Here is a 14873-nt window from a genome sequence, read left to right as displayed (position 1 = left end):
TTAATGAGAATGTTAATGAAATTTAATACCTTTTAAATTTGATTAATACTGTTTAATTTTTACTTCCATCTCTTTTTAAGTTGGACCTCTTTCTTGAAGTTTTCAGCAAGGTTCTTGTAAACTTTTTTTCCTTATTTCAGCTCATATCCGTACTATGAGACTTTTCCTCTGTCCAAAAGTTTAGTGTTTTTCTGATTTTATGACTGAAAGTTGATTCTCACTCTTAGTTTCCACAGTAATTTGGAGAAGACCACAGGTACTTGTGTAGATTGCTTGGATTTATATTCCATTTGAACCACTTATTAGCTGTATGCCTTCAGCAAATTACTTAACCTTGTATGTCATAAATTTCTCATTTGCAAAATTAGGATAATAATAGTTCTTATTTTTTAGGGTAGTTACGATGTTAAATGAAGTCATATATTAAGCCATTATAGCATGTCTTGGCACATAGTAGGAACTCATTAAATTTAGTTATTCTGCATTGTTGAAAAAGTGTTTCTCAAATATACATTCATGCCTAAATTTAAGACGTACTTCGAAGTATTAAGAAGATTTGTGAGGGAGAGTCTCAAGGGTAGATAGTCCCAGGGATAGGAATATAGATGAGGTTTCTCAGGGAGAGTTTAGAATAAGTGAGAGGTCTAGGAAAGAATGGTTAGGGATATATATATATATATATATATATTTTTTTTTTGAAATATACAGTTTTATTCTATAAAATAAAAAGGCTTTGTTCCTAATTCTGGTCTAACAAAATTTTTATCACAGCAATATTACCAAAATGTAAATGGCTTTGTTAAAAGGAAAATTATTAGTAATGTAGTATTGTCTTTATTCCTTAACTCTTGAAGTAGCAAGAATTTTATTGCTATGGAATGGTTAATTCCATAAATTCCATAATTTAAATTCATTACATATATTAGATTTTAAATTTTGTGGATGCTACTTGAAGGTATATAATCTAAAGTAATATACAGATTGAAATCTATTCATCTAAAGTGTTTTAATTTCTAAAGATTGCTGGCTCAGCAATATTTATGTTGAAATCTGATCCCAATGAATATTTTGGGGTAAAACTTTTTCTTCCATTTGATAGCAGGTGGTGGTGCATGGTGGATTTGATGAGACAAATTTTGCTATATAAAAGCTATTTTAAAGTGTAAAAACAATTCATACTGAATAAATCACAGTCAGTGCAGCTGTAATACTGAAGGAAGTGGTTTATTCTCTGTAACCTAGTTGATGTACTTTTTGAATGTACATCTGGTAACTAGAATTTAAATATGTAGTCAGATTCACTGAAATGATTTCTTATCTGAAGTAGTTGCTTTTCATTGAAAATTTAACACTGGTTTCTTTGAAATTTTTGAAAAATCTTATTTTCGTGTGTGAGTGTACATACCTATATGTACTGGTGTATTTGAAACATTTTTAGGAACAATAATGACTGATAGCAAAAAGTATACTTACCTGGAACTCCCCCCCACCCAACACCCTTTTCTTTCTAAGTAATCTTAAATGTTTTTTAAACTCAAGGTGTTTTGATCCGAATGACTTTAAATTGTAAATTTTTCTTACATTAAGAGTCTGTTACAGATTTATTTTGAAGGTTTCTATCTTAACCTTCTAAATACAAAGAATTTCTCCTTTTGAAATCTTTCAGATCACCTATTCACCTCCTATTTTTCTCAATATCAAAGTGGTATATCCTTAATTAGGAAAAGGGGAGAAGTCACTCATGATTTTCTTACGCAAAGACAATACTTTTGTGTTTTGCCATATTTTTTTTCAATTTTTTCCTAGGCATATTTATTCTTTATCTTATTAAGGTTTATATATACAATTATTATACACACAATTTTGTATCTCATATTTTCCTTCTTTACATTTTATATCTGTGCACATTTTTTTTTAAAGATTATTTATTTATTTATTTGACAGAGAGAGAGAGACAGCGAGAGAGGGAACACAAGCAGGAGAAGTGGGAGAGGGAGAAGCAGGTTTCCTGCCGAGCAGGGAGCCTGATGCCCCTGGAATCATGACCTAGGCTGAAGGCAGATGCTTAACGACTGAGCCATCCAGGAGCCCCTGTCTGTGCACACAGTTCTAAATGTAGAATCAATGTTTATATCCCAGTTTGATTCAGAGAATACTTGAAAAACATTGATTAAAAAATCGTGAAAAGCATTTTTATTTTAAAACAAAAAATAGTTTTACATCTTTATAGGTACTATTCAAATTTGAAATTACTTAATGCTATCAGGTAACAAGCTTACATTTTGAACATGTCCCTTGTAATATTTCCCATCTTTAGTTATGGATTTTACATGGGGAAAAACCAAACACACCTTGGTTATTTTTAATTGGGTTTAAGAGTATTATTTCCTAGATAACAGTTTTCATTAACTAGTCCCTATTTGATATGCCTGATAGTATTAAAATGTTAAAAACTTTTACAGTTGATATTATTTAGAGAATTATATGGGGAGAGATTTTCACTGAATAGGCTAACTAGTTATTTTTAAAAATAGGATTATGAGAGCAGGAACCTTAAAATGTCATCTGAACTAATTTCCTGACTTGAGGCAGATCTTCAAACATCTTTTTAGTTATGAACCTGAAACCAGTCAACAAGAGGTAGGTGGTTATAATTTGCAAAGAATGTTAATCTGGGTTGGTCAAATTGCTTAACTTAACAAACCTCACTTCTTCATTTATAAAATTATTTTTATACCAGATAAATTATTCTCAGTTATTTTTCTGTCTCAGGACATCTGAGAGATACAACACTTTGTCAGCATCAGTATCTTCCAGTGACAAGGATTTTCAAAGGAAGAGGGGCAAGGATGGTCTTGTTCTTTCCATCCACCTTCTCCTCCCAAGCTGAGAATCATTGGCTTAGAGAATATGTTACTTTTTTCCATCTATAAAATTATGTAATCTTATTAAATATTTGAGTGCCTAGTATGTATGTACCAGGCACTGGACTGGATGTTGTGGAAAACATCAAAAAGTACTCTTCTGGAGCTCAGGTTGTTGGAGAGGTAAGGCACATACTTTATATTGATATTTTACAGTATAGTCAGAAAACATATGCTATATGAGAATATACAGTAAAGGTTTTTGACTTCAAGTCATATCATTTGGCTGGAGTTATCATTGCTAAGAATTTGGGAGTATCATGTATGACCTAAAATTGATAGCCTTATGCTATGATGTATGCTTTAGAGCCTAAATGTCACTTCCCCCTCCTAAAATCAGCATCAGCAAAAGATTAAGGAGTTAGTATGTATGTGTTTGTTATTAGGGGAAGACTAGCCTACCCTTCCAGTTTCCCACTGGAATTTAAAATTGTATCAAACAGAAACTTCTTTGGTAAGCAGGGAATGATTTAACTACTAGGCTCTAACCAAATAGATTCTTTGGGGATTTTGAAATGCAAACATTAAAGGAAATCAGAATTACTGATTTTAACAACTTACCTGAAGCATCTGAGAAGATACTAATGATTAACCTTACTAAAATCACAAAATCATGATCTTGACAAAGCGTTAACAGTTTATAGAGACACTTGATTGAGCAGTTTTTGTATACATTTAACTTCAAAATAAACCTGGTTCAATAATGTTGGGAAGATCAAGCTCATGAAGTTTGGAGGAGGTGCATCCAGAAACAGAAAGCACCCCGGAGAAAAGAAGCAAAATTTCCATTAATTAGGCATGTGATCTTTAGAAATCTACTTAAATTTTTCGTCTGTAAAATGAGGGACTGGACCACATGACTTCTAAAAATACAGCCCACAAAATTACCTGACTCCATGAATCTAGATTCCATGTAAGCATTCTACAAGAAATGTGAATGCTTATTTTCTGCCTGCCCCTTTACTAGTCTGAATTCCTCCATTGCCTGCCTGCCTGCCTGCCTTCTCAGCCTTCCCTTTCTGTAAGCTACCTCATCCGTTCCCAGGTTGTAATTTGCTTCCTGTGTTTATCCAGGTTTCTACCCAATTTCTCTTTGCCTTGAAAGAATCTCAGACACAGTGTGTTCTATATTCATATCTAATTAAGAGTCCTAGGGATTAAGATCTCGATTTTTTGCCTCCCTGACACTTAATTCATCATCACGATGTATGGATGTATTTTCCTCTCCTGCCTGTTTCCTCTTACTCACTCCCTGTGCTATGGTCCTTGCTCAACTGTAGTCATAGCACTTGTCTCCTGCAAAATTATCTTTAATGTCCTTGTTTGTATTTTCTTTCAGTCTTGTCTGTCTACGTGTCCATCACATTTAGAATGAAAGTTACCTGAAAACAGAGACTGTTACTCATCTTTGTGTCACCGGGGCCAAGAACATGTTATAATTTAACTTGCAAAACTCTAAAGACTAGAGATAGTATCTAAGCAGTGTTTAAAAAAATAATTTGGTGGCAATCTCCGTCTATTTAGGAGGAAGCAGTTTCTCTATGGACTGTTGTAATTTTGACTTGATGAAAGGACCAATCAAGAGATGCAAGACCCTGATAGCAGATTTCTCTTAGTTTTCGGGAATGTGTTTTCTGTTTGGTAATGACATAACCATCTACTCTTTCTTCCTTGCTGGAAAATTTGGGAACTGTTACTTGTCTCACCTGCCTACATACATTCAGGCATCAAGTAGTTCTGATTTTACCCTGTAATAGTTTAGATATCCCTTTCATTGTCTCCATCATTCTGATCTTGGTCAGTGCATAGAATTTCTTACACGTATTGGTACAAGTCTTCTGTTCTCTCTCCAGTCTTGCCTTCACAATCCATTTTCCATGCTGTGGTCAAAGTAGGTTTTTTTTTTTTTTTTTAAAGCAGCCAAAAACATTTATTTGAGGTTTTAGGGATGGCAATCCTGGAGACCCAGAGTTAGCTGAAATCAAATGCTTGCTCTGAATTTGCCACTGGGGAGTGTAAGTTTATAGAGGCAAAAACCACAAAGTTACAAAAGTTGTTTAGAAACAATTATGATTGGGGCTGGCAGGGTTAAACTGACTAATAGAAGACTGGCTGTTTAGCTAGCAGATACTACATTATCTCTATTTTAGTCCAAAGTAGAAGGCTGTGTTCTAGCAGAAGGTTAGCTGCAATTGATAAAAGTCAAAAGTTCTCTTTGTTCTGAGAGTTGAAGCAGGAGACATACACAGGCCTGGCTTCCTCAATATCCCCGGACCCTATTTTGAGTCTCTTTTCTTAGCAATGCTTAGCTTATTTTGGAATCATCTTTCAGAAGGGTTAAATAATAGGATTAATCAATTGTGTTAAGGGTTGAATAATAATTTTTTTTTTTTAAACCAGAACATTTATTGTGTGACTAATTGTTGAAATCCTTAAGATGAACTGGATGCTGCAACAGCTGCCCTCTTGGGCTTAGGTGTTGTTCCTTCACAGAATCCATGCCTGAATCTGCGGTATACAATTTTTAGGTGCCTCATTCGACCGGTCCCAGTGGTGTTTCGTCTTTTAGCCTTGGCACTCCAGTTATACTTTCTCTGGCGCTTGGCAGGATAGCTGCATTTGCCACATGTGGACTTCTGAAGGTGGTAGGCCTTCGAGCCACAGCGGCGGCACAACGTGTGCATCTTACTGCGACGCTTTCCAAACGATCTCGTTTCTGCGGCAGACCCTCACAACACGCGGGTTCTCACGAAAGGCGACACGCTCACTTTGCTGAGGTAGCTTCCAAGTCCATTCAGAGTAGGTTTTTTAAAAGCTCTGATATTTTACTCCAATACTTTTAGTGGGTCTTCTTATATTTCAAAATCAAGTTAAATTCCTAAATGCTATACATAGCCCTAAATGTGTTTCCTGCTTTTCTTACGTCTTACCCACTTAACCTCTTTTCCTGTGTCCCAGCCATGCCGATCTACCAGCAGTCATATTGTTTCAGGCATTGTGTCGTATTTCCCAATCCCCTTTTCCTTATTTTGTCCTCCCAAGATTCACTAGGAATATTTTAAAGGAAACCTTGCCTAATTCTTTCAGTGTGGGTGGGACAGCACCTTTCCTATACACTCATTGTGCCTGCATTGTCGCAGTTCACATGGTAATATGTGTGTTACCTCTAGTAGACTTCTGTTTCTTTTTTTTTTTTTAAGATTTATTTATTTATTTGAGAGAGAGTACATGAGAGGGGGGAGGGTCAGAGGGAGAAGTAGGCTCCCCGCTGAGCAGGGAGCCCGATGCGGGACTCGATCCCGGGACTCCAGGATCATGACCTGAGCTGAAGGCAGTCGCTTAACCAACTGAGCCACCCAGGCACCCTAGACTTCTGTTTCTTGAGGATAGGAATTAGGTCATTATTATTATTTCATCTGTTTATCCTAGTACCTAGCACAGTGTCACACAGTTGGCATGTTTCTCCTCCCCATCATTCATTCATTTGTGATTGCTAGAGTAATATGTGTCTGTGGATTCCCTGATATCAAATGAGGAAAATGAAGTTGATATTTTGGTGATATCAGAGACTCACAGACTATGCTGCTTTCTGGCATTACTATGCAGCACTGAATACTTAATATATGTCAGGCGTTGCTCTAAGCACTTCACGTGTATTGCCTTATTTAAATCTCGTAACATCGCTATCAGGTAGATTCTATTACTGTTATTTTGTAGGTAAGGAACCTAGGCACAGAAAGAAGTTAAATAACGCCCTGGAAGTCACATTGTTACTTGCAGCAGAGTCCATGTCTTACCTACTTTACCAAACTCTGAGTGGTAAATTGGAGGATTTTGACATGGAGTGGTTATGGGGGTTGGTTCTCTTGTGGGAACATGAAAGTGTGCAAATGTATCTACAGGTACTTTATTCTGTTGCCAGTTACACAGAGGACACCGGTGTTTCTACCTCATAGGCTGTCAGTAAATCTTTGTAGGATGAATCTGAGAGTCTTTGATCATCAGTGCTAAAGTTGGCTTCTGTGATTCCTGCATTATCAAGAAGGCTTGGCTTCCTTGTATTAATAATTTTCATGAAAATAATGGCATTTGCATGAACATGGAAATAGCTTGGGCCATGTCCATGGATGCGAGAAAACAAGAGTGATTTTGTGCCAGAAAATTCGAGTCCGCTTACGGGAGTAGTAGGGAAGAGATGAGTCTTGAAAGGTAAATCGGCCATGAGATCCTAAGGGCCTGACCTACGTAGATGGGAAAGGAAAGAAAAGGAGAAATTTGAGAAATGTTGATGAGGAAAAAGTAAATAGAGTTAGTATTAATTGTATATAGAGGTTTTGAGAAAAGGGGGAATCAGAAATCAACAACTGTGGGGTTTCAAGCTTGATTGGACAGGATAAAGCAGTTGATCATTTTCTGGGCAAGAGGATGAGTTAGGAGATGATCTATGCATTTGAGATGGTGCTTGTGGGGTATAAAATATGTATTTAGTGCTTTTTCTAATAACTATTGAGCAGTACTCAACGAGGGGTGATTTTGGACCACAAGGGGACACTTGGCTATGTCCGTAGCCACTTTGGGGATGCTGCTAAACATCCTGTGGCAGGGGCGTCAGCTTTCCCAGCAGAGAAATTTCCTGCCCCAACTATCAGGAGTACCACGGCTGGGAAATCCTGCTCTAGAGCACCTGAGGCATGCTGGGTAGATTTTTACCATGATACCATTCAGAGAAGTCACATTGATAATCCCCTTTTAGTTTTCACCCTTCCTCCTTTAGAAATTTGTCAGCATAGAGAGAGCTGCCAGGAAATGATTGTTTGTTCAGTTCAGCCACCAGCAAACAGGTATAAATGATATACAAAGTATCAAATACTTAGGTTGCAGAAATAGAGAAATACAAAATTTGCAGGAGCTTCAGTCAAGGAGCTTCAGAGTGGAAACAAGGGGATTGCCTAACACAAAAGGCAAAACTGTTGAGAGCATTTCTTTCAGCTTCCTAGTGCATTCTGACTATATAGTTGCCATTGAATGGCTGACTGGATGAACTTTGCACTTTGTTTCCAAACACGGATTTTTCAGTAGTGTGGCCTTCAGGATCATTGATGGAAAGAGTTTGGGTTGTGGTATGCTGATTCTACGTGTTACTGTCAAGGAGGATTTTACTTTTATTAACTTCTAAGAAAAATCAAGAGCGTCTCTGAAGAATACTGTAGAAAGAGGTTTTTAGTGTTTTGAAGTATTTGTTTTAATTTGTATGCTTTTCACTTCAACATTTAAAAAAAAAGATTTATTAGAGAGAGAGAGCACACAAACTGGGGGTGGGGCAGCAGGCTCCTTGCTGAGTACGGAGCCCTACGCAGGCTGGATCCCAGGACTCTGAGATCGTGATCTGAGCTGAAATTAGATGCTTAACCAACTGAGCCACCCAGGTGCCCCTTCCCTTAAACATTTTTAATTATAAAATAATATAGTTGTATCACAGAAGTATATAAATTTTGGAAATGCAAGTTATTTCCTTTTTAATATCACTCTCTAGACATAATCACTTTTAAAAGTTCACTTCCATTCTTGTGGACGTTTTAATTGCCAAGAATATAGTGATATAGCATCTTTGCTATTTAATATTGCAGTTACTTTTTCCACTTAATGTGTCATGGTTTCCTTTTCATGAGTATAGGTTTACACTTTATATCTGAATTATTTAGATGTATTGTAATTTGTTTAACCATTCCCTTATTGATGTACACCCACCTTTCTTTGCCATTACAGACAGCACCACAGTGAACAATCTTGTTCATACACTGTTGCACAGTCCTGTTAATATATTTCTGTAGAACACACTACCAGAAGTATAATGTACATAGTAAAATTTTTTATTTTATCACATTTTCTCTGCCAAAAGTACACCAGGCTGTGCTCTTGCCAACAGTGTCAGATAACACTCTTCCTCTTTTCCTTGGCAACTCTAGATGCTAATAAAAAAGTAGAAATATTTCTACTTTTTCTTCTGCTCTCTCCCCCTGTGTCCTCCCTCTTCCAGCACCTCCTCTTTTTAGTCGTCTCCCTCAGTCCCCCTCCCGTTCGGGTCTCCCCTTTCCTCTGCTGTACCTTTCTTTGACTTGTATATCTTGACCTGGTTCTTTTATTCACTTTTTTCTTTTATTTTTTTTAATAGTTGTTTTTTTTTTAATTTTTTTTAAGATTTTATTTATTTGACACAGAGAGACACGGCGAGACAGGGAACACAAGCAGGGGGAGTGGGAGAGGGAGAAGCAGGCTTCCCGCTGAAAGGGAGCCCAATGCGGGGCTCGATCCCAGGACCCTGGGATCATGACCTGAGCTGAAGGCAGACACTTACCGCCACCCAGGCACCCCTGTTCACTTTTTTCTTTCTGAATTGTTTTCTCTTGTTGGTTTGTAGGAGCTCTTTTATTATATATCCTAACCCCTTGTATATATTTCCCTACATACTTTATGTTTCCTTGTGGTATCTTTAATCATGGAGAAATTTTAAAATTTTTATATAAAACTTAGTCTTACTTAAACGTTATAAATATTTTTAAAGGAAATACATTTTTATTTATTTTTATTTTTTTATTTTATTTTTTTAAAGATTTTATTTATTTGACAGAGAAAGACACAGCGAGAGAGGGAACACGAGCAGGGGGAGTGGGAGAGGGAGAAGCAGGCCTCCTGCTGAGCAGGGAGCCCAGTGCGGGGCTGGATCCCAGGAACCCGGGATCATGACCCGAGCCAAAGGCAGATGCTTAACGACTGAGCCACCCAGGCGCCCCAGGAAATACATTTTTAAAAGATTTTATTTATTAGAGAGAGAGAGAGAGAGAGCACACAAGCAGGGGGGAGGGGCAGAGTAAAAGGGAGAAACAGGCTTCCTGCTGAGCAGGGAGCCTGTTGTGGTTGTGGGTCTCTATCCCAGGACCCTGGGATCATAATCTGACCTGAAGATAGACGCTTAAACTGACTGAGCCACCTAGGTGCCCCTATAAATATGTTTTTATATTTTTCTTCTTTATATTCATATCTTTGATCAACAAAGAATTTATATATAATACACCATAGACATATGATAGAACATTTCTTTCAAATGAATGGCCAATATTCCCAACAACATGGAATAACCCATCCTTTTCCCACTGATTTGAAGTATTACTTTGTATATTCTGAATTTCTGTTTGTAACTCTCCATATATTATATATTTTTCTATAAATTCAAATGCTATTCTTACGTATAAAAAATATAAATATATTCCTATTGGTCCGTTTGCAGATGCTCTGTTCTCATTCATCAAGCTATTCTTATGCCCCATTTTAATTTACTCCAGCTTTATAGGAGAAGGTCTTGATACCTGGTAGTTCAAGTTCCCTATTATTATTCTTAATTTAAAAATTTTATTGGTCATTCTCTCACATTTACTCTTCCAGATGAACTTCAGCATCAACCTGGCTTGTTTCTTCCCAAAGTAGTTCCTTTGGATTTTGTACTACTGGCTCATCCTTTTTGTTGTTGTTATGTACTCTTGAAACTTGCATGACACTTAAGCAAATTAAAAACAACAACAACAAAAAAAAACCCCAAAAAACCAAAGACCTGGGCTCAATCTAAAGGTAAAGTACACTTTTGTGTTACTGTTGGTCTATGACAAAGCCCAATTTTTTTCAGATTTTTTTGCCTGGTTGACCCTTAAATAGACTTTTTCTCAAATTAGTTTTGCCTCCTCTTTTTCAGGGTCATGTCAAATTTCATTTGTTGAGACTTTCCTAATAAGGTGCATACTTTGAATTCTCTTGCTTATTGTTTCTTTAACTCATCTCTACCACTTTTATAATTAACTCTCAGGGTAGTATATAAGCCCTTTGAGAATAGCCACCGTGCGATTCATACCTTTTTTTAAACCCAGTTATATCACAGGCCAAGGTTGTATAGCCTTTGTCAGATCAACTGATACGGACCTCAGTTTTCCTAAAGTAAAGTGGGTATAATTATACCTACTCTGCATGGTTGTTATGAAGGCAAAAGAGCATGTAAGCACCTAACAGGAGAGCATGCAAAAGTGCCCATAGCAGGGCCAGATTGGCTTTCTAGAATGCAGATCTCTAAACATTAGGAAGTGGCTGGTATTAAGTGCAAGTAATAGAGAGTAAATTGAGGTTATTGTCCAAAGAAGAGATTGAAGATAACTTGCAAAAGCAATAGAGATCATCTCATGTCTTCAAAATGTAAACTCTTAGGGGTTAATCATTAAACTCTATTGAATGTTTGTTGTGGGCAGAACACTTGTCATGTGCTGTGGACTATGTGAACATATGTATAAGACAGTTTCTACCCTCCCAAGAGCTGGTCGTTTAATATTGAGTGTGCTTTAAGACCAAAGGAGTAAATCAGAGGCAGGTAGATCTTGTGGATATGCAAGCTTAAGTTTTCAGTAAATTCAGGAAGAGTATGACAATTGTGTGGTGCTGGGGAAATTGAGCTTTGTATCCTTTACAAAGGCATACACATTGAAAAAGATCTTCAGGACAAGGGGCCTAGATAATTTTGTATTTAAGAGAAAACTTAGACACTGCTCTGTAGATCTCAGTCGGGAAAGGAAACAGTGGAGCCCCGGAGGAAGCAGCCCGTCAAGGAATAACTACAGGGACAAAAGGCGGCTTTGCTTTAGAGATAACTGGAGTATGAGAATGATGAATTGGACAGGTAGGGTGAGATGATTAAGGGCAGGCCTTGCCACTTACTGTGAAGTCACTTAATTTCCTTGTGTCATTTTTTGGTCTATAAAATAAGCAGGTTAGGCTTCATCAACTGGGTAAGTTTTTTTCCATCCAAATGAAAAATCAAAATGATGAGCGATTCTCTCCGTCCTCCTAGAGACTAAACACTAGTCACTAATATGTGAATCTTCAGAATGCGTATCTTTTTGTGACTGGGTTTTACATGATACATGACTTGAGGGAGGACATTGATTATTTTCCTTTGGAATGGCACATTTTACTTTTACCTCCTAATGGGCTATTTGATTTGAAAATCATTTTAGTGGTTTGGGAGTCAGAGACATATACTGGACTAGAAATCATTTATTTCATTGTAACAGGTGGTCCCCCACTTAAAATGGTTCTTCTTAGATGTTTTGACTTTACAGTGGTGCTGGTGTGATACGCATTCAGTAGAAACTATACCTTGAATTTTTGAATTTTGATCTTTACACAGATGATAATGTGATGCGATCTTCCCTCATGATGCTGGGCAGTGGCTGTGAGCTCAGCTTCCAGTCAGTCACCTGATCACGGGGGTCAACAGCCAATATGCTTACAGCCATTCTGTACCCATGCAGCCATTCTGTTTTTCATTTTCAGTACAGTATTCAACACTTTACTAAAAAGTAGGCTTTGCATTAGATGAGTTTTCCCAACTGTAGGCCAATGTAAATGTTCTGAGCATATTTAAAGTAGGCTAGAAGGGCGCCTGGGTGGCTCAGTCGTTAGGCGTCTGCCTTTGGCTCAGGTCATGATCCCAGGATCCTGGGATCGAGCCCCGCATCGGGCTCCCTTCTCAGCGGGAGGCCTGCTTCTCCCTCTGCCACTCCCCCTGCTTGTGTTCTCTCTCTCTCTCTCTCTCTCTCTCTCTCTCTCTCTCGCTGTGTCTCTCTCTGTCAAATAAATAAACAAAATCTTTAAAAAAATATAAAGTAGGCTAGGCTAAGCTGTGAAGTTCTGTAGGTTAGGTGTATTAAGTGCATTTTCAGCTTATGATATTTTCAGCTTATGATGGCTTTATTAGGACTTGACCCCACTGTAGGTTGAGGAAGATTTGTAGATGAGAAAACTGAAGCTAGCGAAATTAAGGGAACTGCTTAAGCTGTGAGGGAGGTAGTAGCTAACTAGTGGCAGAGCAGGAACCGGAATCCCCGCCTTTTTTCTGTGCAGGTATTCATTCCATACTGACATTTTTTGGGGCTTCCTGAAAATTTAATGCTCAGTTTTTTGAGGTGGTTATGCAGTGAATGAATTTCTAGTTGGTTGGGGGAAGATTGGAGAACACAGTAAACATTTCATATTCTTATGTGATGGGAGGATTCAAATACTCATATGTATCTCTTAGTGATCCGTGACTGGTTATTTTAGTTATTAGTTCACTTCTGACCTATTTGTAGATTTTGCCTGGCATCAGTGTGATGGTGATTATGAGAGGAACTTTGTAATGTGGTTGGATAAGTGGAAGTGTATCACATTGCTGTTGACAACAGCTCAGTGGAAACTTTACTGAATGTATCTTTTTTTCTTTGTGGATAACACCAAATTAAAATTAACATATTTCCAAACTAGCCCAAGTTTACCTCTCAAAGGGAGGGTTCTAGAGTTGGAATTATTGAACCCCTTGAAATAGCATGCAAAATTTTGTGTGTATGGTGCATTTTTCTGGCAAGCGTGTCCCATTGTTTTTGTGAGCTTTTTCAAAGGGGGTTGTGTGTGACCTAAATAAAAAGATTTTAGAACTACTGCTTCAATGGGTGATACTCAGATCTATAATACTAGACTTATTTTACTCTGAGAGAAAAAAGACTTTCACTTAACTGAATTTTTGAAGTACTGCATCTTGTGTTTGATGTCTTATAGATAAGAATCACTAGAAATGAAGAGAATATATTATTTATTGTATCCCCAGAAATATAGGATATTGTGATTTTTGTACTCTTAAGACCTTCTTTGTCATTTTAATTTAATTTTTTTTAAGTCAAAATTACAGTTTTTCAATGTACTAAATGTGTAGGAAGTGAGAATTAGTCCTGGCTAGCCTGGATTGAGACATTTCTGTGCTTTATGGGTTTTTTCCCCTGTTATTTTGACAGGGGCCAAAATCCACCACTCCCCTCTTCCTTGTCTTAGGATGTCCTCCCTCCCTGTACACGCCACCACCACCGCCACCACCATCACCATTATCATCAGTGCTGTGTGTCCTCCTTTTTTATCCCTCTCTCGTCTCTGACTCCTCTCTACTTTTGCTATAACTCTGGAACTGCTTTTTTCATAAAAATCAAACCCCTCTGTAATTCTCAATCTGTTTTCTGAGTGGTGTTTCCACTCATTGCCTTACTTCACTTATATTCTCTCAAACCTCAGGGTCTGGAATGTCACCTTTGTTCTCTGCCTTTTCCATCCCATTATTCCTCCATCCTTTTTTTTTTTCCTGAAGTTTTGCTTCTTTGAAATTCCCGTCTTTTGCCAGAATCATCGGTTCATTAGTCCTCTCACTGCTGTCATCTACTGAGCAACCTCATGTCCTCTCCTTTATTCATTGAATACTGGCAGCTGGCTTACAGTTTTCTTCTCACCCTCCGCTCTTGATCGTAGTTTCCTTGTGCATCGATGTAGGAAAACACCAACAAATGCTACACCTGGACTTTGAGTTCCTTGACCGCTTGATTTCCAGTGACCTTCACCTCCTCAACAATTCACTCTAATTCCCGTCCTCCAGAATTGCGAATTCACAGTCCTGTTCTGACCACGACCACTTTTCTTGACCTGTGGACCTCTTCACTTTATCCCAGTGCATTAGTACTCTTCCTTTGTCATTTTATTTGTTCAATCCCACTTCGGATTCGTGATTAATGATTAACCCCTAAGAGTTTACATTTTGAAGACATGAGATGATCTCTATTGCTTTTGCAAGTTATCTTCGATCTCTTCCTTGGACAATAACCTCAATTTACTCTCTATTACTTGCACTTAATACCAGCCACTTCCTAATGTTTAGAGATCTGCATTCTAGAAAGCCAATCTGGCCCTGCTATGGGCACTCTCGCATGCTGTCCTGTTAGGTGCTTACATGCTCTTTTGCCTTCATAACAACCATGCAGAGTAGGTATAATTATACCTACTTTAGGAAAACTGAGGTCCATATCGGGAAAAAAAAAAATCTCAATAACTTTTCCTCCC

At 37.7% G+C, this 14873-nt stretch overlaps 1 protein-coding gene and 1 pseudogene across 3 annotated transcripts in view; one reads left to right on the top strand and one right to left on the bottom strand.

Moving 5' to 3' along the window:
• HBS1L (HBS1 like translational GTPase) overlaps positions 1–14873 on the top strand; it is an 86646-nt gene that overhangs the window by 32452 nt on the left and 39321 nt on the right. The gene's annotated exons all lie outside the window — the stretch shown is intronic.
• On the bottom strand, positions 5327–6605 carry LOC141372946 (large ribosomal subunit protein eL37 pseudogene; annotated as a pseudogene).

Source organism: Callorhinus ursinus, unplaced genomic scaffold, assembly GCF_003265705.2.
Source record: "Callorhinus ursinus isolate GAN/ISIS: 27379988/994484 unplaced genomic scaffold, GSC_fseal_2.0 scaffold6, whole genome shotgun sequence".
In the NCBI taxonomy this organism is placed as follows: domain Eukaryota; kingdom Metazoa; phylum Chordata; class Mammalia; order Carnivora; family Otariidae; genus Callorhinus; species Callorhinus ursinus.
The sequence above is the reverse complement of the archived record's forward strand: the minus strand, read 5'-3'. Positions and strand labels throughout refer to the sequence as shown.